Source organism: Falco biarmicus, chromosome 5 (assembly GCF_023638135.1).
Source record: "Falco biarmicus isolate bFalBia1 chromosome 5, bFalBia1.pri, whole genome shotgun sequence".
Lineage (NCBI taxonomy): Eukaryota > Metazoa > Chordata > Aves > Falconiformes > Falconidae > Falco > Falco biarmicus.
This window is the reverse complement of record NC_079292.1, coordinates 55,000,644-55,027,026: the sequence shown is the minus strand read 5'-3', so window position 1 is coordinate 55,027,026 and position 26,383 is coordinate 55,000,644. Positions and strand designations below refer to the sequence as shown.

At 47.4% G+C, this 26,383-nt stretch overlaps 1 protein-coding gene across 1 annotated transcript in view; it reads left to right on the top strand.

Annotated features, from left to right (window-relative positions):
* The first annotated feature begins 5,161 nt into the window (after positions 1-5,161).
* The window catches only part of LOC130150702 (glutamate receptor ionotropic, NMDA 2B-like), an 86,346-nt gene continuing 65,124 nt past the window's right edge, over positions 5,162-26,383 (top strand). Inside the window, exon 1 of the mRNA XM_056341896.1 lies at positions 5,162-5,276. The gene's annotated coding sequence lies outside the window, so the exon portion shown is untranslated. The remainder of the gene's footprint in view (positions 5,277-26,383) is intronic.

Here is a 26,383-nt window from a genome sequence, read left to right as displayed (position 1 = left end):
GCCAAAGTTCAGCTGAGCCCTTCAGCCAGGTGGTTGTGACACCATCAGATTTGTGTGCTTATTTCTCTGCTTTCTTCTTAATTATCTGATAAGATTTCTTCATGCTGTTCTTTATACAACAAGACGTGGCATCCTTGCTTGTGGACCTGTGTGGCCAATGTTATAGTGATCTTCTAAAAATGTCATAGACCTAGTACTTGAACACCAGGACTTCCAACAGTGTCTCTGATAGTTGAAAAGACCTATGACATGGGCATAGAGGTATTTGGCCACATTATAATCAGGTTGGTTGAGTGGAACAGGGCACAGAGCACTGTACAAAAGCAACTAGAGACTTGGTTACTATGCTCTGCAGCCCATATGCAAACACCCAAAGGAATGCTGTTATGAAAAACATTTTTATGGTGTGAATTATCCAGAGCAATTAATCCATTTAATTGATTATAAGGAATTGCTCTTCATAGACATGGCTTTTCTTACACTGATGCAACTGCATCTGTGCTTGTGCAGATGACCTATGAATTGCCAGTCTTTTCCCTTTAAGCTGCAGACCCTGGGACATACTGCACTGGAAGTGGGCTCTGATTCTATGAAGTCAGTAGGGCATTTACTAAGGGTTAAAGATACTGTAGGGTCTTCAGTCCCTGTCAGTGCTGGCAGATGGTGTTCTGTGGTGGCAGAATGGCTCTACTGCTCTGCATCCTCTTCAACACTGTCGCTGCCACATCCAGCTCTGGTTGCTTTTGATATAAGAACTTTCATCCACATTCTTTTATCTTAGGCAGGACAAGAATAATATGGCCCTTAATTTATAGTAAGCATGAACACATTTAAAATAAATCCCTCAATTTGTCTTACAAATAACATTTAAGTGTTTTTGAATTGAAGAGATGTTTGAAAAACCAATTTCCCGTCAGAGATGCTATTTGTTTCATTTTATGCAGTTCATTCATCTTAGTTGATTGCAGGAGAAATAAAAGCCAACCCCAGCTAGTGAGAGTAAACCCTGTCATAGTACTATGCTGCTGCAGATTTTGCAACAATTTTTATTTGGAGCTTACCTCCACACCCATTTTTACAATACATATTACATCTTAATGTAAAAGTAATTTGGGGGTTAGATGCTATTCAGAATCTCAAGAAGATAATTCTGAAGAAACTGGCATTTTTGTGTGGCCAATTTCAAACTTGTGATTGAGCCTGATTTCTTTGGTCAGAGAGAATGGACTACCTTTCTCTGCCAAAGGTATCAAACGGGACACTCAGGCCCTTTATCACTAAAGGAGCCCTGGCCCTTATGACTTAAATTTAAGAGAGAATTATAAATATACATTTGTTTATGTAAAATGTATACATATACATCTCTTAAGTAGAAAAGCAACTAGCCTTATCCTTAAAAGCGAGCCAATAACACAGGTTGCCAAGTACTGTGGAATTGTGGAGTTGTATAGTTTTAGAAAGAAAACCTGTGGCTGATGAATTCCTTTGTCTTAAGGTCACAGCAAATGATAACCTTAAATATTGCTGACTTGCTTTAAATAATTGCAGCTGTTCTTTTCTGATTGATAGGCCCCTTTTCAGAAATTGTTCCTAAGATACTTCTTAATTCCCCATTTTTTGTTTCTAAGTAATATGCTGCATGAAAACCATTTCGTCTTTTTTTTCAAGCTCCTTCACTTGTTTCATCCAGAAGAATGCAGGAGGACCTGCATAGTCGTAGTTTATCCCTTCTTGCCATACAGAAAGGAGAAACATCCCTTGGCCAAATCCTATCTGCTATTCTTGTATCTCTATTATCAGTGAAAGGAATGGGAAAGTCAAATGACTAATCTCTTCAGCTATTAGCAACTTCTGTATGTAAGTATCACTCTACATTTCTTTCCTCCAACTGTTCTGAGATAATTTCAGATTACTTCAGGCTTTGGCTAATATGTCTTCCATTTTTACTGAAATTAGAATGAAAAAGATCACAGTCACTTTTTTAAGCATGCCTAAAAATGTTAGGAAAATCTTTCTAGCAGAACAGACCTTACCAGCACCCTCAGGAAGATCCTGGCTTTCGAAATTAAAATCTTGGTGTCTGCTTTTGGCAAGGAGCTCAAGCACAGATTGGTACTGCTTATGGTCACTGCAGCTACATGAGAAATACCATTGTACACCCACCGTACATGGACACAGAAATTCATTCAGGCTTCACATGACATACTGATACATGCATGTGATGCTACAGTCACGTTGCCATCCATAACCTCCCCTACCAACCCGCAAACCCTGTTTGTACCATGCGGATGGATTCTGAGATACAAACTGGCAGACCCTTGGGGTTGCGAGAGAGTCTGGAGCTACTGTGGTGTTTTCAGGAGGCTTTCTTCCCTCAGGAACCTTGGCCATATCCAAGTTTTGCACTGGAGATACATACTTGCATCAAAGGGCCAGCACTGAGGGCTTTGGCTGCTCACTGGAACACAACTCTTCAGCATGTGGGATCCAGCCCTCCCTGCCTGTCTTTTGAGGGGTATCTTCCTTTCCGCTCCTGGACACAGAGCATTCCTGGGTAGGTACAAGCTACTGTGTTTTCCTTGGAGGGAGATTTCAGTGAGAGGGATGCAAAGGCTGGATGATTCAGCCCTCATCAGCACGGAAATAGAGCACATGACATTGGGCATGGGGTCTGATTTCCTGCAGCACAAGAGTAGATGGCAGGGCAGCATGGGGAGGGCTTTCCTCATTGCTTTGGTCTCATGGGGGTCACCAGGGCCTGACTGAGTCCTTCCAAACCTACCAAGACCCAGCCAGTGGCAGCATGGGTGTTTGTGACCCTTGAGTGACTACATATCCTGAAGGGTGCACTTGGCATGTTCACTTGGAGGGGCTCTGCCTTGATATCCTCTCTGGCTTGCCTTGGTTTGGGGCAGACTTACCTTAGGGCTGCTTTGCAGGGCTGCAGGGCGGGGAGGTGGGGGGAAGGGGGGCAGGTTGGGCACGCTCTGCTCTGCTCAGGCCACCCAGAGCTAAACCCAGACATGGGAGAGGACAGGGATGGATCTGTGACCACAGGATGGATGGATCTATGACCACTGCCAGGGGCAACACTGAGAGCAATCTGGATAGCAAGGGTGCAGATGCCTGTGGGCAGGGAGGAGTGTGCAAACGCTTTCTGTTCAGGCTGATTTCACATTGCTTAGCTTCCGGGGGCTCTGAGAATAGCAATTAAAGCACCGGACTTAATTGTGGAGTATCCAATTTAGATATTAGCAGTATCTCTGCTCTCGCTCCTTTCTTTTCTGCAGATCCAATTCTGCTGCCTGCCTGCTGGCTGGGCGCCGGTTCCTTTCTTCTTATTATTACTATTTTATGGTTATTGTTAATTTTTTTTTCCAAGCGTTACTTCTCTCCATCGCTTCCAACCACGCGGGTCGCGGTCCTGGGGGACCGGACCGCCGGAGCCCCGGGCGCTGCCCGCGGAGCTGCGCGGTGCTGGCCCCGGCGGCGGCTGCGGCTCGGAGCCGGCCAGGCAGCGGGCACCGGTGCTGCCCGCGGCTCTGCGCCCGGGCACGGGCTCCCCCTTCGCCCCCGCCGGGCGTCGGAGGCTGAGTGAGACCTGCCCCTCCGGCATCGGGGAGGGGTTGATCTCCCGTTCCCTGCGCGGTCTCTCCTCCTCCTCCTCCGCCTCTCCCCGCGTTTTCCCCGCTGCTCGCTCGCACACCCCTCCCCACCACCACCGAGCCCTGCTTTCCCCCCTCCCACCATTTTCCGCGTCTATATTTCATTATTATTAATCATTAAGCTGCTTTATTAATTCACCTTCCCGTGCTTTCTCCACCTCCGGGAAGCATTCCCGGAGCTTTTATAATGCAGAGGATTTTTTTTTAATGTGTTTTTAGGGTGATGCTCTGAACGCTTCCCCCTCCCCGTATCTCCTACCCTGGCAGTATCAGAGAAGAGACTGAAGAAGTTGAGCATGTCTGAGGTGGATCAGCCTTGCAGGGAGAGAGGGGGGCAGTAGCTGCTCAGAGCAGCCCGAGTGCTTGAAGCAGGATTTGTTGGTATGTATGTGGGTCTATATTTTATGACAGCTGTAAGTGTGAATTGTTCTCCGTGCGAGATGGGAGGGGAAAAGAAAAAATACCTGCGACTTCATTAAATAAAAGCCTGCATAGCTGTAAACCCTGTCCGCGTGTGCTGGAGGCGGGGGCGGGGGGGGGGCGACCCCAGGCTGTGAATCCACCCCTAGGAAAAAAAAAGAGCCCAACCCAAACCCCAGAGAGCCAAGGGTTGCGTTCCCGGGGGCGATGGGGGGCGGGGAGGGGAGCGCAAAGCGGCCACGTCGCAGGTGAGAGAGCCCCCCCCGTGTCAGTGCGTGTGCGTGTGTGTGCGCCCGGCTGCGCGGAGCGCGCCCCACGCTGCCCATTGAGCCGCACGGGGCGGGCAGCGGTGCCGGCAGCACTGCAGAGGGGTGGGCACGGCCCTCGCCAGCCCTCCGGGGGCTGGGCCCGGGGGTGGGCGAAATGCTGTGCGTGCGTGGGGAGGGGGCCGCGGCGGGGGGGGGGGGCTCGCTTTCTCTCCGCGATTCACATCGCGCCCGCTTTCCCGTCTCGTATGCATGCCTATCCCGGGAATGGTGTAGTCAGCCCGTATCTGAATTATTTATAGACTCGTGCCAGCTGTTTGGTTTTTTTTAATTTTTTTAATTATTATTCCGCTTGTGTGCACTGTTAGGAAATGCGTTTTGCCTCCCTTTTTTCTCAATATATTAATGTCTTTGTTGGGGAGCGGTTTTTATCCCCTTCAGACCCCTCTAATACAAAATTGATGCTTATTTTTCCCTTCAGGAAGGGGACGCTTTGAGGATAATCATGCTTCACAGAAGAACGGCACCGACCTCCAGTTGCTTTAAACACAACCTCCTCCACTAGGGCTCCAGGGAAAAAAAAAAGAAAAAAAATAATTATAAGAATAATCATTAAAAAGGCAAAAGGAATGCTTACTCTGGAACCTGCATTTGATGATCCTCACCTCTCGCGCTGAATATCCTCTGAAGTGATTCTCTCCAGCTTTTGAATTTGCACCACTTCAAGACGCAAGATTGCCACAAAGAATCCTCTAATTTTTTTTTAAAGCCAAATAGGATTTTCTTTCAACTCATTCCCCTGCATTTGCCCCCCGACCCTTATTCTTCTTATGTGGATATGCAAGCAAGAAGAGGAGACTGGACATTCCCAACATGCTCTCTCCCTTGATCTGTCCGTCTAGAGGTTCTGCTTCTACTAACCAAGGTAGGGAAATTCCTGTTTCTGTGATTTTGCTGGCAGCTCATTTTGGTACATGGGTTTGCCCAGGGAAGACCACACACAGTAGAACAAAAGATTTGGGGATGCTGCTCTCAGCAGCAGACACAGAACGAAAAAAAAAAAAAAAAAAAAAAAAAAAAAAAAAGAAACATTTTTTACCAGACATGTTGATTCCCTTTTGGTTTATCAAATAGGACATGAAGAGAATGTGAGAGGGATGGTTTGAGTTACCTACTGTGTTGAGAACCAGGGGAAAGTCTCTTGTGATTCTTTTTTGGGGTGGGCAGGCGAGGTGGGGTTGGGGGAAACACAGGAGGAGGCACACGGCTTTTGAAAGGAATGAAAATGAAAATTCTTATCCATCCATCCATCCATCCATCCATCCACCCACAAATTGCCTCTTTATTTTCACTGGTCCAGCGGCTCCTTGTCATGCTTTCATGTGAAAATAGAGCACATTAGGAATAGCAGTACGTAGAAACCTGCTTGTTGCCGAGAAGAGTGGTGCATTACTTAAAACCCACGCCGGCCTCTCGATCGTGAGCGGCCTAACGCGGGGGCCGGGGCCCCGGGGGGGCCGGGGCCGCCCCTGGCACCGCGGCAGGAGCCCGCCCAGCGCCGGGGCCAGTGCGCCTGCTTGCGTGGAGGTAAAGGGCTATTTTAAGTCCAAGCACGTCAAGAGACTTAACCTGAACCTACGAGGCGCTGTATTCAGGCAACTTCACGGGTTTTAATTTATCCCCGTCCCCCTGGCGCTGTCAGCAGGCATCGTGGCCCCTTTCCGCCGCCCACCCCCCCCCACCCCCGCGCCTTGCACCCCGCGTCCCCACGCAGGCAGCCCCTTCCCCAGCCCACTTGGGAGGGATGCAAAATGGCTATCGTGCCGCTCGGCTGTAGATACGCGAGAGATACCGGTGCATCCCGACCGTAACGTGACATGTGAGTCTTTCCGTAAGATGGTGGCAAGACAAAGGGAGCGGAGCGCCGCGGGGTGCGGGAGCCCTCGGTCGCCGCGCCCCGCCGGCAGCGCCCGGCACAAGGTGTTGAACGTCTCGGGGTTATTTTAAGCCTCAGCCCGTGCCCGCCACGCCGCTTCGCCCGGCGCGCGTGGGGCTGTGCCCCCCCGCCGAGAGAGGGGGCAGAGGGGCAGGGGCGAGCTGCCGCACACCCCACCCCCCGGGGCGGACCCTCCCCACCCTTATCCTCACCGTCATCCCCGCGCCTGAGCCCCCCCGACCCACCTCCCCCTTCCTCTCGTCCCTACAGCCGACGGGAGGCCTGGCAGTGGGCGGGGGAGGGCAGTACAGAGCCAGGGGCTCACCCCTTAGCAGGAGGAGGGGGGCGGGGGGCGCCGCCGCCCCCAGCCTGCTGCCGGGCGAGCCGAGGATCGCGGCGGCGGCGGGGGCCCCGGCCCTTGAGGCCCCCGGAGCATCCTGCGGCAGGGGCGCGCCTCTCCCACCCTCTCCCTCACCTTCATCCTTCCAGTGGCTCTTTCCCACATTTCTGAGGGGGCTTTGTCGGTCTATTGTTAAAAACCAGGAGCGGTTCCCCGTCGAGGGGTTGAGAGCCACCTTTCCTGCCATATTCTGGCTGTGCTTCTATAAATATCTCAGGCTTCCCAGGGTTTATCCGCGCCTGGATCCTCCCTGTCAGAGTGCTCCTTCCCTCCCGCTGCCTCCGCAAGTGGGAGTAGAAAGTTTACCTGTGCGGGGAGGAGGGCGTGTGGGAGCCTTTCTCTTGTTTTCGGGAGGAATTTCTCTAGGCCCCGCAGCTCCCTGCTGCTCCCAGATCCAGCCGGGACCCCAGCACCACTTGGAGTGGGGAATTGTAGCCCCCTCGCTCTGTTCACCCGTGGGAGCTCCTAAAAAGCACAAGCCCCCGGGGGTGGAGGTGGTGGGTGTGCCAGCAGGGTCCGGGGTGGGATGCAGGTCAAGGGGAAAGGAGGGCTGATGCTGGGCAAGCCTGGCTCAGGCCCTGCCCCTCTGCCCCCGCCCCGGGTTTTGCAGGCAGATCGGAGGGAAAGGGGGGAAGCTACCTCTGGTGTCTGGCTAGGGTGGCAGTCCCCGACAGCTGGGCTGGACTGTGTGCTTCCCTGGGGAGCGGTGCCCAGCACTGCCTGCCCTTGTGTCTGCCACAGCTGCCAGCCTGGCCTGCAGCACAGCAGGCCCAAGCAGGTGCCGCATCCCTGCCATGGCCCTTCCCAGCTGTGACCTGCACCAGGTTTGGGCAGAGGCAGAGCACGGTGGATGGGAGTTGGGGAGGGGTCTTGCAGTTTTGATGCTCAGCCATGAGGGCAGTGAGCATGGCCCTGCATCCTCATCACTCAAGCGTTTAACTCCCAGTCTCTCTTGCTGCTACCTTTACCTGGGACTTTTCCCCAACTTCGCTGCCAGCTCCAGCATGGGCAAAAGGAAATGCCCTCTGATATTGCCCCCTCATCATCATGCACAGCTATCTCAGGTCTTGCAAGCAGTGCAAGGGGGCAGCTGGTCCACCCTGGGCTGCCCCTTGGGCAGGCAGGGCGGGCTGGATATGCAACAACACCAGCTCACGGGGCCCCAGTGCTTCCCCACTGCCCAAGTCCTTGGAGAGCAAAGCAGGGGCACAGCATCCTGGTGCGGGGTCACTTGGTGTGCCCCAGCTGCGGCTCTGGAGGGAGTGGCAGAGTGCTTTCTAAGATGGGAGGTGTGGGTATGGGTGGTTTTCAAGTGCTCACCCACGCCACCCCAGAGCAGCAGCTCTTACTGCCTCCCCATACCCTGCTTTCCTCTGTTCCCCCACCACACCAGCCTGTCTCCCAGTCCTGGGTGGGAGTCTCAGAGGGTTGGGACAGGATGGAGCAGGCTGAGGGCAGAGTGCGGTAACAGCCTGGGGGTGGTGAGACCCACTTCAGCTTCCTCCTGGCTCTGCCTTTGGTACACAGGGGCAGATCTCAGCAGGGAAAAGGAAAGAAGCATGGTCAAAGCTTCTCCTGTTCCTGTGGACCCTGGGCTCTGATCCAGTGACACACACCTGCTGTACCAGCCCAGCTCAGCCTGTGCCAGTCCTGGTGACTCTTGTGATCCCTTTGTCAGTGAGACCATAGCCAGGCAAAGGAAAGTGTCTGTAACAGTCCCCTGCCATCCTGGTCTGGGCAGGGTTGTCAGGATACCTGCGTTGATGGCCGAGTTTTACATTGTACCTGTGCATGCAAGAGCATGAAGAAATCGTGGAGAGATGGAAAATACAGAGGATGGGCAAAAATCCCAACTCTCCATGCCCATATAATGATTTAGGCTTTGACTTGTTTTGTCCTCGCTTTGGATTACCAAGTGCCCCTGTATAAAACCTCTATCAACCTATGAACCACCACCTCATCCCCAAACCCTTGCCTACAGGGGGAAAAGCTGGTGGCATTGATTCTGTGTTTCATGTATTATGGAAGCTCAGCTGGGGCTGTTTCTTGTGCTTGTTTTAGAAGAGGGCAGGTGGACCTCATCTCTGGTGCCAGAGCCATTCTGCGCTAGTGCATGGAGCTGTGCTTGGATTCCCACGCTGGACTCGCATTGCCTGGGCTGGCACCAGGAATTGGTGTCTCTGCAGTACCATGTGGGAGGTCTAGATTTGATTCCCAGTGCTGTTTTCTCATTCCCCCAAGCTGGCAGAGGATGGGAGTGCTGTACAGACAGCACTGCTTGTCTCTGCAATGGGCTCCATTCCCCGCTCCCATCTTTTGCTCCTTAGGATGCACAAAACCTGCCTGTGTGGTAGTCCAGACAGAGGGCTGGCCCCTAGAAGTTTAATCTTCTCAGCCTTTAGGAAGGCCACAGCTCAGCTCTGCCTGTACTCATCAGCATGGCTTGGTGGGCAGCGAGGAAAGAGAATTATCTTGCAGCTGGAGAACATGCAGAGGGTTTGTTAATTTTTTTTTTCTTTTCTTTGTTAAGCTGCAATTTATCACAAAGAAATGGATTAGTTTGTAGGAGAGATGGACTAGATGATCTTTTTGAGAGAGATGGCTCCGTGTATTGTGATTGCCTAATCTACAACAGGATGCTTGCTGGTAGTATCCGCTTTGCCTGACACTGGGGCTGTAGGACTGCCTGACTCTCTTGTGATTCTGTGATTAGCCTTCTTTGAGATATATTTATACTTGATGGAAAAGCAGGGAGTGGTTGGGAGAAACATGGCTGATAAATTATCTGCTATTACCCTGATCCGTCCTCCACCCACCCATCCACAAGAATTCTTTAAACCACAGTGAATCAACTTACTCATTTTGTTGCTTCACCGCAGTCAGATGGGCTAGCTACTGCCCTGGGTGCCTCCCTGCATAAGACGAAATGGCAGTTTGAAGATTGCAGCACTAAAATATGTGGAAGGGGAAGCAGAGAAGAATAAGATATTTAAAGCTAAGCATGGCCCTTCCACTACCACTGCCTTGTCTCTTCTTCTGAGCGTTGTGTTTCTGCTTCAGCTAAGTGCATCATAACAAACTAAAAAGACCGTTTCTCCAACCACAAAGGGGGTTCCACCATCCCTCTGACTTATCCACCTTGCTTGTCAGTTCATCTGAAGACAGGAGAGGAGGTTCCTGGCAGGTATGGACTGGTGCTTTCTCTGGCAAAATTAATGGCATGGTGTTAACTGCCTGGGAACCAGGAGACTGACTCAGTTGGGTTAAGTGTCAAAGCTACCCTCCACGTTGGAAAAAAAATATCCAAATGATCCCACCCTTTATAGTTCAAGAGCTCATGGCTTCCTTAAGCCACAAACCACCAGCTCTCAGCTAGGATTGTGCATCGGCATGTGAACTGGTGTGTGTAAAAGTCGACCAAGTGCACAGTGGTGATCTGTGCGAATTAGGCAGCATACCTCCATGTGCCTGAGGTCAACTGCAGAGAAAAAAATATCTCTATGCGCTTAGAAAAAAATGAGTGGCACTAGGCAGTGTGCAAACCATGCTACGATCAAATCAATTCAAACCATGGCTAATTTGGACCTCTTGAGGCAAGGCTGCTTTTTGTTTAGTGTTTTCTTAGAAGCAGAAGAGAATGCTGGCTCTGGGCAGGAGGAGGGACTGGCTTATCTTTCTTGAATTTTTACACACACAGTGAATATGCTTAATGGGAAGGGAACAAACATTGTTTTTTCTGTACTCAGGGCCATTAAAAAAGGGGAGAGGGAAAGGGTACAGGTTCTGAGACTGTCAGCTGATACTTGCTAATACAGAGGGTATTTGCAGACTGTGAAGTGTGCTGGGTGGCTCTCTTCCCTTTCTAACGCAATCAAAGACCATGTTTCAGGGCCACCTATGGATTGATCAAGCATCTGGGGAAAAACAGAAATTACAAACGAGAGCCTGGCTACTGGCTCAAAGTGAAAGGGATACAAAGCTGAGACCTCTGCAGCACTGACTCCCTATACCTCTAACCCCATCCACAAGGAAGGTTCAAAACTAAAGAGAGTCACTGAAAGTGGCTTCAGGTAAAATGCTAGGTAGGCATCTCTGAGTACTGAAGATGTTTCTGTATTCCCAGAGAACACAGTGTGTCAATAATATTGGTGTGCATGGTTGTGCTGAAACATTTCTAGGGAACAAATACTTCTAGGGGAAAACCAGGAATTTGGTCTTCATGGTCTGTTTGGTGGCTTGTCTCTGCTAATTGCTCATCCACCAAAACAGGTGTGGGGCCAGCAGTTTATCTGACTTGGCTAATCCTTGAGACTTTATTCTGTCACTCCCCTTCTCACCTCTGGCATGGGAGGCATGTAGGAGCTCATGTCCAGTTAACTCTTCATGTGCCAGACTCGTAAATTACTTCTCAAGAAAGCAGTCAGCCTGCACTACTTGCCTGTGTGTAGCTATCTAGTTGTGAAATGGGAACAGTTTTTGCTTACTACATTCCTGGTCTGGATTTGAACCACTGATCAAAAAAATTAATCACTCCAGCTATCACCATCACCATCACTCTAGCTATCACTGGACCTGCTGTCCAGCCCATGTGTGAGCTCCGTCTGCAATCCTCTTTTGTTCAAAACAGTGAAATGAAATATCTAACACCTATTTACAGTGATTAAGCCCTGCTTAGATAACTGCATTCTGTTTGGGGGCTGCACTTCTAAAAGAGGGAAGGACTGAGGACAGTGTGGGGGAGTGAACAAAGACAATGATCACAGATCAGAGAAAACAAGACCTGCAAAGAAAGGTTGGGAGAGCCAGGCAAGCTCAGTCTGGAGAAAAGACAACTGTGGGTGGATACCTAACTGTCTGCAAATACATAAAAGACTGTTACAGAAAGAGGACAGGGGCCAATTATCCTCATTAGTCACCAAGGACAGATCAGGAAATAAATTAGTTTAAGATGAAGCAGAAAGAATACAGATTGAACGTCAAATTAAATGTTTACTGCAATAATGGTTTAGTGACAGTAGAAGATACTGATAAACGTGGCAGAACGGCTGTGACTGAAGATATTTAAAGCTAGATGTAGGTGCTGAACTTTCAGTATTGTGTATCTAATAAAATCTGTCTCCAGTAATCATGATATTTGCATGCCTAACCAAACAACTTTGGAAGAAAGATAACGAGATTGATCTGCTGTGTGTGCAGGAGGGAGGCACTGACTGTCCCACTGGAGGAAACCCTCCCTGCCACCCAACGTGCTCCAAATCTCATGTGGTACCTGTAAGAGTCAACATGATGGTGTTGACTGGTGGCACAGCTTAGGTGTATGGGGAACTCCCCAAAGATGTCTGGTTTTCAAAACCTCTGGTATGTTGTGACAGCACATCCTGTCCTGGGGGACGGCTAGAGCATCACTATAGAAATTTGTGCAGAAGAGACTTACAAACCTGTCCCATGCAAATGATGATTTAACATTTGCAGGCCCCATTCTGGAATCCTGGGATGTTGGGCTGTTCTATGCCCCTGTCATTAAGAAGCGTCACCCATCTGTAGCCACTGCTTTCAAGGTTTTGCACTATCACAGCATCTGAATAGCTAGTGTGCCAAAACCTGATACTGCAAGGGGATCAGATGTGTATTGTCACATACTGAATGATGTGAAAATAGCACCTTGCTATTTCATGATGTCATTCTTTTGTCTTGCAAGACGAGCTACAGTTTAAAGGTGCCTTCTGTTTGCTCACCTTTGCTGCTTCCAGAAGATAAAATGGGGTTTGAGGAACCATGAGCATTGTGGTTTCTGAGAATCATCGCTTCACTAGCCAGCCTTCACAGCTGCATCTCTCTGTGCTCTTGAGTTGGAGGAGCTTCTTCTGCACTGTTAGGGTTTGGGTGAGCTGCTCTCTTAATGGGTTCAGAGACTCTGACCCTACCAGTCAGGTATTGACTCTGAGTCTGTAGAGATACCCCTGCTGGTGTCTGAGGGGGCTGAAAGTGCCATTTTGAGACTGTGAGTTCGGCCAGCATAGGGAATGTGCTGTGTGGCCTAAAACCTATGTCAGTTTATATCCTCCTGTGCAGCAGCAGAAGTGGGGACTGTGGTACAACCTTGCTGGTGGATTACACTATTTTTTAGCAGAGCAACAAGCATGTAATCCTGACCACTGGTGGTTTTTGTAAGAGTCAGGAAATTTCTATACAGATGTCCAGACAAACTCAAATTCAAATGGAGGAAATGACGTGATAATCTCTCTTTCATATTACACTTGGATTTAACATTTTTATTTAACTTCTTTTCCTAATCTCTTAGGGTTGCCACATACTGTTGAGGAGCTAATATACAAAACTCTTTCATGTGGATGTGGTTTCTAGCATGTATGATCTCTGAAGAATTTGGGGGATTTTGCAAAAGGAAACAAATGTAAAACTTATTAAGTTCACCATTTCAAAACAGACAGGGAGGTGAGATGGTTACTAGGAGCCAGCTGAGACAGATAATATTTGGTGTCATGAACCCACTGATAATTTACTAGCACAAATGCCATGTCCTACATCACAGCTGATTGCCTAATGAACAGAAAATTGTTTTCAGGTGATAGGCATAATAGCCTAATGATAGCTGAAGATAGCAGTGGGGGTGCATTGCCTCTGGCTGTGTGCTATGAATGGGACACAGGGGGATACGGGTAGGTGAGAGGTTGTAGTCTGTCATAATGAGGGACTGTGGTTTTCCTCTGTCACAAGGGACTTTTGCTATTCCAGCATCCCCAGCTGGGAATGAGGTCCTGGAGATACACAGCGGGTGTTTGCAATGTGAAAGATGAAGGTCCTAAATGAATACTGTCTTGAAAAGAATTGCAGAAGATCTGCTAGAAGCCTAAAACTGGCTCTGCTTCCAAGGGCAATTCTAAATCTGCACAGCATCTGGGGGCAGGTGGTTTTGAAGCCTGTGCAGTGAGAAGAATGGCTCCACTGCCGTACGGAAAGGTGTAGGGATGTTGCCAGCTGCTCCAGGAAGAGGATGGCAAAAGGCTCGCTGCTGTGCATCTCTTTGTGCCAGGTAAAATGGGATGTTAATTAATTGCACATGACTGGATTGCTGGGGTATTTCTGTCACGGGACTCTGCTGAGAAATGCATTTGAAGTGCATTGTGGTAGAGGAAGCACACAACGCACTAGCTTGCAGCTACTTGCACGTAGGCATAGGCTTGTGTGGCAAACGTGCGGGAGAGCTCTGCATATCCCTGCATCCCTCTCTATCCACTTCTATAGTTCTCTGTTATTGCTGGCTGCTGTAGTCAGTGGCCTAAGTATCTCAGGGGAGATTCCCTCATGTCAGACGTGTTTCAGCGGAGGCAAGCTGAAACATCAGCAGCTGACAATCCCCAAGGGAGAATCTAATGAAAACGACAGAATGACATAATCTGTTCTCACAGTCTTTCCTCTACAGCTCTCCACGTTTTTGATGCAACTTGAAATCACCCTCTAATTTATTACTGAAAAGGTGAATATTATATATAATTAAAATTGTAAAGATAGTGCCCTGAAATGTTGAAAGTCAAAATACAAAAGCAGCTTGGATGTGGTCTGAGGTACCACATATTTGAGTATTCTGGGAGGAAGCTTTTAAGACTCCATCTGGTAGTAACAAAGTAAATGCCACAAAAGCATAAATGGAATCTCAGAAAAGACATTGCAATTGTTTCATTATGTGATGGGGGGGCCTGTGCTCTAAACAGGAGCGGATAAAAACTAAGTAGATTAGAAAAACAGGATAACTGTGGGATGGCTGCCTTGAAAGATACAGTGACTCTTACAGAAAGCTCACTTTGAATTCCTGGTTTGAAAGTTCACAAACTTTCAAGCCAGGGATTCAGAGAGAGCTGTAAAGATGCTGCTTTATCCACTTTTAATTTGTACCATTTCAATGGGGAGCAAAGGGGCTAAAAGGCGCTCTGAACTTCAGGGCTCTGAGAACTTTGCAGGAGCTGAATGCCTGTGCCTTGTCACTCTCTGAAGCAGAAGCTGGATACCTACAGCGGGTATCTTACATGAGCAACCCTTTCTGTGCAATGCTGGGGTTTTTCTTTTACTGGAGGGAGTAATAACTTTCAGAAACCAGGAGATACACAGTAGGAGGTGAGTATTGGTTAATGACATACCTCACCCTAATAGTCTTAAACTTTTTTTTTTGTTTTTTGTTTTTTTGTTAGGACAGTGAGATGAAATAATGTTCCCTGTTCACAGTTTGTTGGAGAGATCCCCAACTTCAGCTTTTGACATTAGAGATGGCGATCAAGGTTTTTGACAGGGGAGGTTTGTAACGGAGGGTTTACGCCCCCCACCCCCCATGTCATAGATTTTGCTAGTTCTGCACTGAAATTAATTAGAACATTTGATGTGTTTTCATGAAAAAGCAGAGAAAAGCCCAGAATAGCTAGCAGCCTGGTAAGCAGAAAAGTAACTGGGTTTTGGGTAATGCATTTCTATTCTGTATACTTTGGAGTGAGGACTTGTCCCCAGAGTTGTCCTAGCCAACAAGAGGGCCCAGACTACTGGGTCTCTGCAGTAATGCTTTCTCAGTTGGAGCTTTTCCAGTTGGAGCTGTTCTAATTTATATAAATGCCTATTCATTGTGCTGGAGAGAGAATACTCTTAACGACTGGGCTGTGGAGGTAGTTTGTTTCTTTGGCCCGATAGATAAGTAATTACTTATCCAAAGGGAAATGACTTCAGCAGGAAAGAAACGGAGAAGTAGGCTCCATAGCCCAGAGACTGTGGAGTCCTCTGAGATACAGGAGACTGGACCCAATTCTCCCTCCAAATCAGGCAGTGTAGATTTGTTCTTGTTCTGCTTTGGATGCATTTGTGTTTCCCAGTGACAACAAAATGTTTCATTTAGCATCCAGCTCCAGTGCTGACTCCAGGTGGAAGAAAAAGTGACAGGAGGAGGTGAATTCCCAGGGAACAAAGACCTGATCCTCACGCAAATGCTCTTGAACAAAGGATGAGGGATGAGAACCTCAGAGGCTCTGAGACAGGAAACCAGAGTTACTGCTTCAATGAAAATTTTTATAATTTTTTATAATGTGCAGGTAGCTCTTTAAAGTTGTCTCAAGATCTTTAAAATACTTGGGATTTTCATTCCTGCAGTTTGTATCCCTTTGTATATCCCCCCTCATTATTTATTTTACATTTGCTTTTAGAAGCTTGGTGAGACGTTTGATGTTTAAATGGAGAGGGGAGTTTTTCCAGAATATAACACTAGCTGTGGGAGACTTCTTTCCAGAGGATCTCCAGGGAGTCAGTAGAGAAAGCGGGGGCCCTTTGAAGGGCAGTGTAGAGCAGGAGCCCAGTGGATATGCTCCAGCTTGCCCTTTGGAGAAGCTAATGACTATTGACTACAAAAGCAGCCTACATAGGTGAGTTTCCTAAGAACTTTTAAAGTTCTTTTTTTGTTCTGTGTGTATGCATGTTAAGGGTGTACAGGGTTGGGGACTGGAAAAAGACAGGAGTTGTATTAAATTATCCCTCTTCATCACCCAGTTTGGAAAACAGTCACGGTCCAGGAGGAATCTGACGTTTTCTAATCCCTGATCCTCTGTCTTGTATTTTTCCATTGCAAGAAAACTGGCTACCTGATAGCCCACCTCTTTTTGAATGTGAAGGCCTGGAGATCCCTCAGTCTGGGTCCGATGTAAGCAGTTCCCAAACATGATTTGAATTTGCAAGAAACAGCAGTGTCTGTATAGCTCAGCCCAGCCATGATCTCTGGACTTCTCAGGTCTTTTTTTCAGGCTAGAGTGGCAAGCTGGCACATGAGGTCCCTTGACTTGACCACGTATCGTAGGACTGGTCCTTGGCACCTCACAGAGTAGTGCCTCTCAGGATGCAGCAGGAAGGCTAAGGAGAGATGTCTAGGGCTTTCTTGTTCTATAACCACTGTGTGCCAGGAGGAAGCTGGTGTAAGAATGACATTTAATTATATGTCTTTGTACATCTTTGCCTGCATGCATTTAGAAGTGTTGCCTGTCTCCACCAAGGTAGATTTTTCATAAGAAAATATTGCTAGCATGATGAAGCATAAAAATCAAATAAACCAGAAAATTAGAGAGAAGGCTTGCCCTGGCAGTCTAACTGTGTTGTTTTAAGTGCTTAGGGTAATACAGAAATTCATGTGTTTTTGACATGACAGTCTCCTGTGATACTGTGGTTTGGCAACTATGGCAGCACAAATTGTGATGTGTACCTACACACGGGTTCAGCTGCAGCCCAGAGCCTGGATCCAGTGTCCCTTTGAAGTCAGGTAGAATCTTGGCATTGATTGTGGTGAGGATTGGATCGAGGGGGTCTGCTCTGTGGTACAAGATGCAAGGGCTTGCAATATTTCTTTGAATCAACTTCATTTCAAAGCATTATTGTTTATAAATTTGTTCACTTTTGTCATCTGAGAAACATCTTAAAGAGCTATTGGGGTACTGCCTAGGCTGCTGTTTGATGACTGCAATGAATGCTGCATAAATCCTTGATGTTACCTGCATCCAATGGGTGTTATTTTTTGTCTTCATATCTGAATATTTCCTTGGTTTTGAAGTATTAAATTACATGATTTTAAGGATACCAACAGATTCATCAAAATTTCTTTTGCTGTATAAATTTTCAGGTGTTTTCTTGATCACCTAAGATACTGCTTTTCCTGCAGTATAAAACAGAAATAAGTATAGAATCTGGTTGACATTCAGTTTTGGGATCAGATTAAGTTGTGTCGAGTTTCCTCCCCCAAATCCTCATGGATCATGGACTGTGCCTGGAGGAGAAAAATCAATGACTGTCTGGTAAGAACTGCTTAAAATGGCTGTATTTGGCATAGCTGAAATTTCCATTTGAACAGAATCAGAGTCTTTTAAAGCAAATTAATGGTGTTTTCTCATAATCTGAATGACTTTGAAAGATGGTTTAAAAGTTGCAGGAGAAAACTTGATGGAAAAACTATAGAACTTGGTTTTACTGTCAGAGATCCAGAGGGAGAGGAAAAAACAATGTGTTGAAGACCTAAATTCCCTTTTAAACCCCTAACTTCCCGTATTATAGGATGTCTAAATATTTAGTGAACTTAAAGGAGATGGCAGAAAGACCTTGTTTGGTCCAGTGCTCCTCCTGGATATGTCAAATCTGCATGTTCTTTAGGTGAAGCCTGGGTGTTTAGGGAATTTCATATGCAAAAGGCTCAGCTTGAACCTTGGCTTTACTGAAACGCCACACTTACTACACCAGCTAAAGAAATATAGAACTTGGATGAAAGCATCCAGAGATAGTCTGTTCAATGGAAGATCAGCATAGCAATGTAAAGAGAAGGCAAGTTTCACTTGGAAGCAGTGGGTTAAGCTGTGCCTCTTAATATAACTGGAAATGGAACATTACACATTCATACCAGTAAATAGAAGAACATACTGGGGAACAGCCATACAACCTTGAGCAGCATTTGCAGTGCACTGAATGGATGGAGTTCCTTGGTGCAAAGCTGGAGGGCTTGGAGAAGATGTAATTAAGAATTGTCTCATTGCTTGCTAGAGCAAGATGGTAAGAGCCATGCTAAGGTTTTTCTTGGCTATAGTCAGCTCTCAGTTGGCTGAAGCCAAGCTGACCTTCTCCATCCTGCCTGAGCTGGTTTAGTATATGCTGATCAGCATTTGGCAGAAAGTGGCCATCCTTGGTCTGTGCCAGGAGATACAGTCAGGTGGCTTGGCTGGAGTTCCATTCCTGTAGATGTATGCATAGGTCTGGTCTTTCTTTTCAGGCTAAAAGCATCCCAAGATCTTGTAGACCAGTCCCCTGCAAGGGGGACTCATGGGCTTCAAGTAAGTGCAAAGTGTAGAGGTGGGAGAGGTGTATGTGTACATCTGTGCCATCCCATGTTTTCTGAACCCAAAGGATGGGTGCTCTGTAGTTCTGTACTTCTATTCAGTCTTTTTTTTTTTTTTTTTTTTTTTTCTTTCCCCTCTGCTCAAACTGATGCTGTTACTTGTAGCAAGGATCTTTGTGGTGGCGCTAATGACTGTCATAAATCCAGCCAATTCACACACACTGTGGCTTTTCAAGTGACTTGAGTTGTGCTAAGCCTCTTCCCTCACTTCTTTCTGGAAAGTTAAGCAGAAGACCTTCTCTTGCTGCTAGTGAGGAGGAAGTGGGCTGACATGGGTCATGAAAATAGGTGGTGGCAGGAGGGCAGATTTATATACCTTATTGGACTTTCACTGGCAGTAAATTGCATTCTGGTCCTGGGAAAGCCTGGACCATGAAAGACTGAGAGAGCTGACTCGTAAATTTATCCACACTAGCAGTACATGTGCATGGGAGAGGGTATGGGGGAAAAACTGGTGCTTTATTTTCCTCTGTTTTCTGGGGAGAGGGAAACTGATGCTACAGCCTGCTCAGTGTGGTTAGATGTGCCCCCTGCCCCACCCTTTCCTCTGGGGACCAGAGCAGAATGGGACCAGGCATAGCGAGAGGCACAGTGGCAAGGACCACTGACCTGTTTGATTTAGATGCTGCTAAGCTGTAGCTGCCTTGTGGCTAGTGGAAGGAGGACTGGGCTGAGCAGCATCTCCCCCACAGAGCTGAAGAACAGCAGAGGCAATGCATCAACGCTGCCCGGTGCTAGGTCTTCATCCACCACTGACCCTATGGCATGTCACGTTCCCCTTGCTCCTCCATCCTCTTCTGTTCTTCAGGCTGGACAAGCCCAACTGGACTTTGATGCCATGACCCCCAGCTCAGGGTCAGGGCAGCTCTGCAGGTGATGGGTGTGGTTGGGGGGGGAGGGGCAAAGCCATCCTGTTTTAGTGCCTTTAGACTAGTTTGGGAGCTGTTGGAGGTGCTGGTGTCTGTAGGGGAGCTGGTGGGGGGCAGGGGAAGAGTTTTGGAGGAGATTTCAGAGGGACAAGATTTGGAGGAGGGGGAAGGTTTCTTCTACATCCTAAAAAAATCTTTGCACCCAGGTCCTGCTTCTGTAACTACCCAGTGCTCAGGAAGTGTCTGGGGTGCACCTCTGTGATGTCTCACAGAAAGGTTTTGAAGAAGCCTCCCCTGCCTTTGAGATGGAGGAGGAGGAGCGGAGCCTTTGACACCGTGGTTTGAAAGAAGCTAGTGTCCAGGCTATTGGGAAAGCCATGCCCACTTTGAGGGTGTGTATGGAGAAAGGCCGAGTACAGAAATGTACCCCAGTAGTGGTACATTCGGGTGAAGCTTAATTGGCACCTGCCCAGTGCTCCCAGTTGTTCTCACAGGGCCTTGCACAGGTCTCCAGGGGCCACTGCTTCTTCTGGGAGCAGCAGGGCCTGATGCAAAGCTGTTGCACAGTGGCACAACATTGGTATGCCACCAAAGCTGAACTGCAGTATTTGAAAACCCTTTGTCAGTTTTCAGTAAGGGACCGATGCTGAGGACAGGCATGTGAAAAATCCGTATTGTTTTGTGAATTTACGTGTGTGCCGTGAATTTACGTGTGCGCCTTGACTTTACTCTGATGACAAACCTTGTGCCTTTTGGTTTGTGAGAGTATTTCCATTGGAAATCAAAGAGATTTGAGATATATAGCTAGCTAAGCAGTCATACCTCAGAATAGGATTTGGGGATTAGCAGAGTGGATAATAAATTGAATAGTAGGAGTTAAAATCAGACTGCACTCGGAAAGAAAGCAGAGATGAGAGGTACACCCCTGGAAAGCAGTAATACCAGAAATGACACTGGGGTTACACCGGTTAGCAAATGAGATATGGGCTTGCAATACTACGTGGCAGCAAAGAGGTTGATGTGATTTCTGGATTGCACAAACAGAACTATTGTGTCTTGGAGCAAGGAAATGGTTTTTTACGTGTATCTAGTCACGTTTTCTTCATGTGCCTGGTGTAAGTGTACCTAGGCTATTGAGTTCATTTCCGGAGAACTCTGTGCCCCAAAAATGGCAGCAAATTAGAACAAATTCAGTGGAGCAATAAAAATGATTAAGATGCTGGAGGGATTGATCTAAGAGGGAAGATTAAAGTAACTAATTACATTTAGCTTGGCCAAATGACAATTAAAAGAGAGATGTGATGACTGCCTTAAAGTGTGTGCTTAAGAATGTAAACACCAAGGACAGAGAAAGAAAACGAGGGACTGTTTAGTCCTGTAGGAGCAGCTGTTGGTTACACGCCCAGTCTGCACTGCTAGGGGAGTTGTGTAGGAGTCTAACCAGAACCAAAGGAGAAGTAGTTATAACCAAACAATGGCAACAAGCTGAAGAAAAGGAAGCACTGAGAAGACAGCATGGTTCTTGCTGTGAAGTGTGGCAGAGGCTAATGTACCTCTTCCACGGAAGCAGTAGTGGTCTCTGAACTGAAGTAGCCTTGGGAGCTTTGCTACAAGGAGCGTCCAAAATTCTCCAGGAGAGGAGGGAAAGGATGCAGTGTTTCCACACGAGTCCTCCTGCTCCGATTTGCAGGACCCGTAGATCATTTCTCCCCCAGCCTCTTGGCTGTGATTGTGTAGTGTTTTTAAAAAGATAGTTAGCAGTCTGGAGGGGGAGCAGGCAAGGGGGTGGGGTAGATGGTAGTAGACACTAAGTCCTGTAAGAAATGCTAAGACCACCACACATGTTCAGTCTAGAGGAAAGACAACTGTGGGTGGAAACCTAACTGCTTGCAAATCTGTAAAGGACTGTTACAGAGAACAGGGGCCAGTTATTCCCTTTAGTCAATAAGGGCAGATCTGGAAGAATGTTGGCCCTTAGCTGAAGCTGGGAAAAGTGGGCTCCATATGAAGGAGAAGCCTAAGTGTTGGGTGGCAAGGTGGCTAGGAGGGGGTGGGGGAACTGCCATGGGTATAGACACCCAGGGATGACATTAGAGACTTGCTTATCGGGAGGTGACACAGGCATCAGGAAACCAGTATTGTTTCAGCAAGATCTTGTATGATTTCATAGCCTTTAAAAGGCTGGGGTGCTTCTAAATGAGCCAGTGCTGTGGTGCTTTTTCCTTGCAGGGTATTTGTTCAAGACATGTTTGTTAATGTTTCTGTTTAATTGTATTTTCTTCTTTGATTATGGAACTGTTTGAATGCTGCCTTTTGCAATGGAGGGACTATGGATGAAATGCATGCTTATAAAAAATGCAATGAAGCACTAGTTCCAGCAGAGTGTGGACTAGCTGGGGTTTTTTTCCCTTTTGGTGTGAATCTTTTTTGAAGTATGAAATAGCTTAATTAGTAAAAAAAAAAAAAAAAAAAGTCCCTGTGCAGTACTGTATCTCCTTGTTTTGACAGGCACAGGAAAATATCATGAAGCAAGAGTTCTTATCACAGTGTTTGTCATCCAGTTGTACTTAAGAAATTCTGTAAGCTTTTGCATATAAAGTCCTTTTTCAGATGCTAGGGTAATATTCCATACCTGGAAATGTTAATTTCCTGATCTGCTTTTAAGCCTGAGCACATTTCCAAGTGAAATGAAGAGGTGAGAATAAGAAACAGAGCCATGAACTGGTACAGTATCTCAGCTGGTGGCTCCAGTCTCTCTTGGTGAATGGCTCTGTCTACCTTGATGCATCCTAAATTTATTCTTTTGTGATACCTGTTTGGAGGACCATTTGTAAAATAAATGCCTCAGCTTCATTCCCTGCACGACAGTGACTGTATCCTGTATGGTGACACAGCTAGTTCCTGGGCAATTTAAGAGGAAGTTCAAAGAGTGACAGGAGCCCAGGATTAGAGGAACAGGTTCTCGCTGTAAACTCTGAAGAGCACCTTTTAAAGCAAAGGCTGAAGCGCTGCATTGTCCTGGGCTACAGGGAAGATTCATTTTGTGGTACAGATAGTAAGCAGGTCAGCAGGGTCTCATCTGACTTTTCAATGCATTGGCTTTTATTCAGCTTATCAACAGCTGTGGCTGATAAAGTCGTTTCCCATCCCTGTCCCAGCAGTTTGTTCCTGCAGCAGTTTGGTGGTCTGGCAAACCCACCTTCATTGCTGGTTGAGGATAGCATGTCAGGCTGTTGACCGGTATGGCTGAAACACAGGCACACATCTCCTTCTGCCTTGCCAGTTATAGGCAGTATCTTCTCAGGAACATGGCAAGCTGGACTTGGACAAATCTTAAACAATAGCAGGGTTTGTCAGAGCCCCATGAATAAGTCACTCAGCACACTTGTTCCATCTGTGAGCTGGGATGATGGACATGCACACCACACAGCTGTATTCAAAACTCACACTTTCTTTTGTGTTTGTGAGGTGCCCTGAGACTTTTTCAGCTGATGATGCCATAGAAAAATACTTACTCTTTACTTGGTCTTGACTTTCAGAGCTCTATCCTTGGCATTCTTCAGTGGTTTGGCACTTACTGAAAGAAATAAAGCAAAAGCATCATACAGAGCAGAAAAGCGCTTCACAAAGCATATTCTGATGAAGTCAGCTCCTCGAACAGCTGCAACAAGGAAGCAGCCAGAAATATAGAAAGAGGGATATGGTGGGAGATTTATGCTTGTGAATACCAGTCTATGATGTGTCCTGGAAGGTCTATGCCTAGAGAAGATCTCAGTGCTATGCTACTGGTGAAGACCTCATCCCAGACTTCCAAGGCTCTGCAGCCAGTGTTGATTTGCAGATGTCCTTGCATGATATGGGGTTTTGGATACAGTAAAATCCCATGTCCTCTGTGAAACAAGTATGGGGCATGTTGCTTTTCGCTACATTTCTGTCATTACTATTCACTTATGCATTTATTTATCTATTTATTTCTTAATTTTTGGAAAGCAGCTGCTGGGCTCATGCAGTTTGTGACTTGTCAATGACAGTGCAGTGAGTCAACCACATGCCCTGGGCCTGTAGAACCCTTAGGAAGAACTGCACTCCTGTTGCTGGTGTACTGGATGATGGTGAGGAATGTGAGCTGGAGCTCTCTACAGCAGAGCAGAATATTTCTACCTTTAAGTTAGCTCTGAAAAATTTAAAATGCTATGTTATATGTAAATAAATAAATAGGCCCACCGACCACCTTCATTCTAGAAGTGATTAAGAGGAAAGTCTGTCTCTTTACTCAGAGTATCTCTGAGTGCCCAGGTTTGTCTCCAAGTCAGAACCGAGTTGTAGTTTGAAACTGCAAAAGCTTTGCCCAAACGTAATTCTTCTTCTTTGCAAAGCTCCAAGAAGTGGCTCCAAGAAGAAAAGCCAGCTCAGGGCTACCAGAGCTGACATGGACAGCAGCTGCTTTGAAGGTTGTGTGGGTAGGGTCAGCAAAGTGGGAGCCTGCACTAGATGTGCAAACATACACATGTATATGCTCCTGCTAGCAGCTGACTGTCCCCTTGTCCCCTCACTGCACTGCGGTACTGGCTAATGAGGTTTCCTGCCCCAAAGGGCTGCATACCTGCATGCACCCCACCAGGCCCGCTGCACTCTCATATGCTGGCATTAGGAGACACATATATAGGATGTTCTGACCTGCTTCATGCTCAGCCGACGGTAGAAACTGATTGCTGGAAGTAGCCTTTGGTCTGCTTGCAGATTGACTTCAGGGATTACAGGCAGGGAAGTGTGGGCCAGTAAAGCACCAGCCTCAATGTACCACAGGTCTGTGTGACTTTACAGTGCCTGAGAGGCACAAATTGCATTGTATGAGATCTTTGCAGCAGTGTGTTGTGATTTCTGGAAAAGATGCTCAGCATAGCTGCCTTCCACTTGTCTCTAGCTTGCAGTGGGAGCCAAGGTACATACGCTGGGTCTTTCCTGTAGCTCATTTCTGCTGCTTTTAATATCCATTGATAACTTTTTTCCTGCACAATGCTGCATGTTGGAAAGGGTGATGGCACTTACAGTGAATGACCTGTTGCTCTATAGAAGCCCAAGATCCAAACACTGAGGTTTTAATGGCTCCCTGCCAATCAGATTAAATATTTAGCAGTAGTAGGTTCTGGGCATCACATTCCTGACAGTGTATTTCATGCATCATTTGCTGTAAACGTTGGTAGATTTTAGCTACTGCTTGCAAAGTAACTCCCTCTTTGCTCTCTCTCTCATCCTTATCTCCTCTTTTCACCATCTCTCTCACTTTCCACGTTCATTCTTGTTCTCACTTTCTCTGCCTTGCTGTTTCCTTTGCCTTAGCTTGTCCCCTCTTTCTCTGATCATTGTTAACTGGTGTGTGGTTGTGTACATTGCACCTGGAATGGATGTCAGCCTGTGATGGAGGAGTGGAGGCACTGACTGCGTCTAACCAAGCATTCCTGTCTCCTCAGAAAAGTGCGTACAACTAGAGGAGGGTGCAGGCTAATGACCTTTTTGGGGAGTGGGTACACCTTAACTCAGGGAAGCACCCTGAGACCAAGGAAGGGGAAAGCACCTGTATTGTCCCTTTCTTTATGATGCAGCTCATCTATCTGCAAGCACTATCTGCTTTGCTCTTGGCACGTGTGTGAGCTGCTTTGTGGCTGCAACTGAGGCAGCCTTTTTCTTTTTAGTCCCTTTCTGGCTGAAACATTTGTAGGAGAAGAGTGCATGGGCTCAGTCATCCAGCTGGAAGCATGGTCACATCCATCTTCATGGGGTCCCCGTGTCCCACCAATTGTAGACTTGCAGCAGACTTCTGTGACATCTGTGCCCACACAACTAGCTGCCATGCCCAGTGCTGCGATAAGGCCAATGAAAGGCAAAAATCCAATGAAGGCTGGGGGGGAAAAACCCAAAGGGGGTACCTCTAGGCAAGGTTGCAGTATGGGATGATATTTTCTGTACTGGCAGAAGGTTGTCTCTTGGGACACATCAAGCAGTGCAGAAAAGGCAAGGACCTTCCTCTACTTCCTTCAGTGTCCTGGACAACAGCAGGTTTCACTTGTATGGAGTACAGTTGTCTGGTGGTCATCTGAGTTTTCAGGCATAATGTCTAAGCAGATGGCCCTTTAGAGTAGGGGTCCTCAAACTTTTTAAACAGGGGGCCGGCGCATGGATGAAGTGGCAGGCAGTCATCTGCGGCTGCTTGGTTTCCCCCCCCAACCCCTGGCGGGGAGGAGGGGGCGGGGGGTTCTGTAAATACTGGGGGCCGGATTGAGGACCCTGGGGGGGCTGTATCCGGCCCGCGGGCCGTAGTTTGAGGACCCCTGCTTTAGAGGGACTGTGTGAAACAAGGATGAGCACTGACGCTAGTGGTGGTTCTGGCTGATACTGTGTTGGGGCAGGTAAAGTCTGGGATGGTGAGCTCTGTAGGCAGACTAGTGCACTATGTTTTATGCTGCAGAGTCCTCTCTAGAAATTACTTTTCTTCTTTCACCCATTTCTTGCAATGTTTTGATGCTGCTCATTATAATCTGTGGTCAGATGGTTTTTCTCTTCATTACCTTGCTCCCCTAACTGTTTGGTATGTGCATTTTTTCCTCTGCTCTTGCTCCAAATGTGCTGTCTGCTTGAACATGTCCTTGCAGTCCCAGAGGAAGCCTGTGGTTCTCATTGCCTCCATGTTTGCCCTGTGTGATTGCTACTCCGCACTCCTGTCACCTTGCATCTGGTACTCAGCCCCAACTGCTCCAGCAGCCCTGTACTACCAGGCCAGGAGATGATGATTAGTGCCAGGTTTTCAAGCACCTTTCTCTCGCTGCTGTGACAAGTCCAAAGCCACCTGGTGAACCATCAAACTCTTCATTTCACATTTTTGTTGGCATGGGATATATCCTCTGTTCATACCACT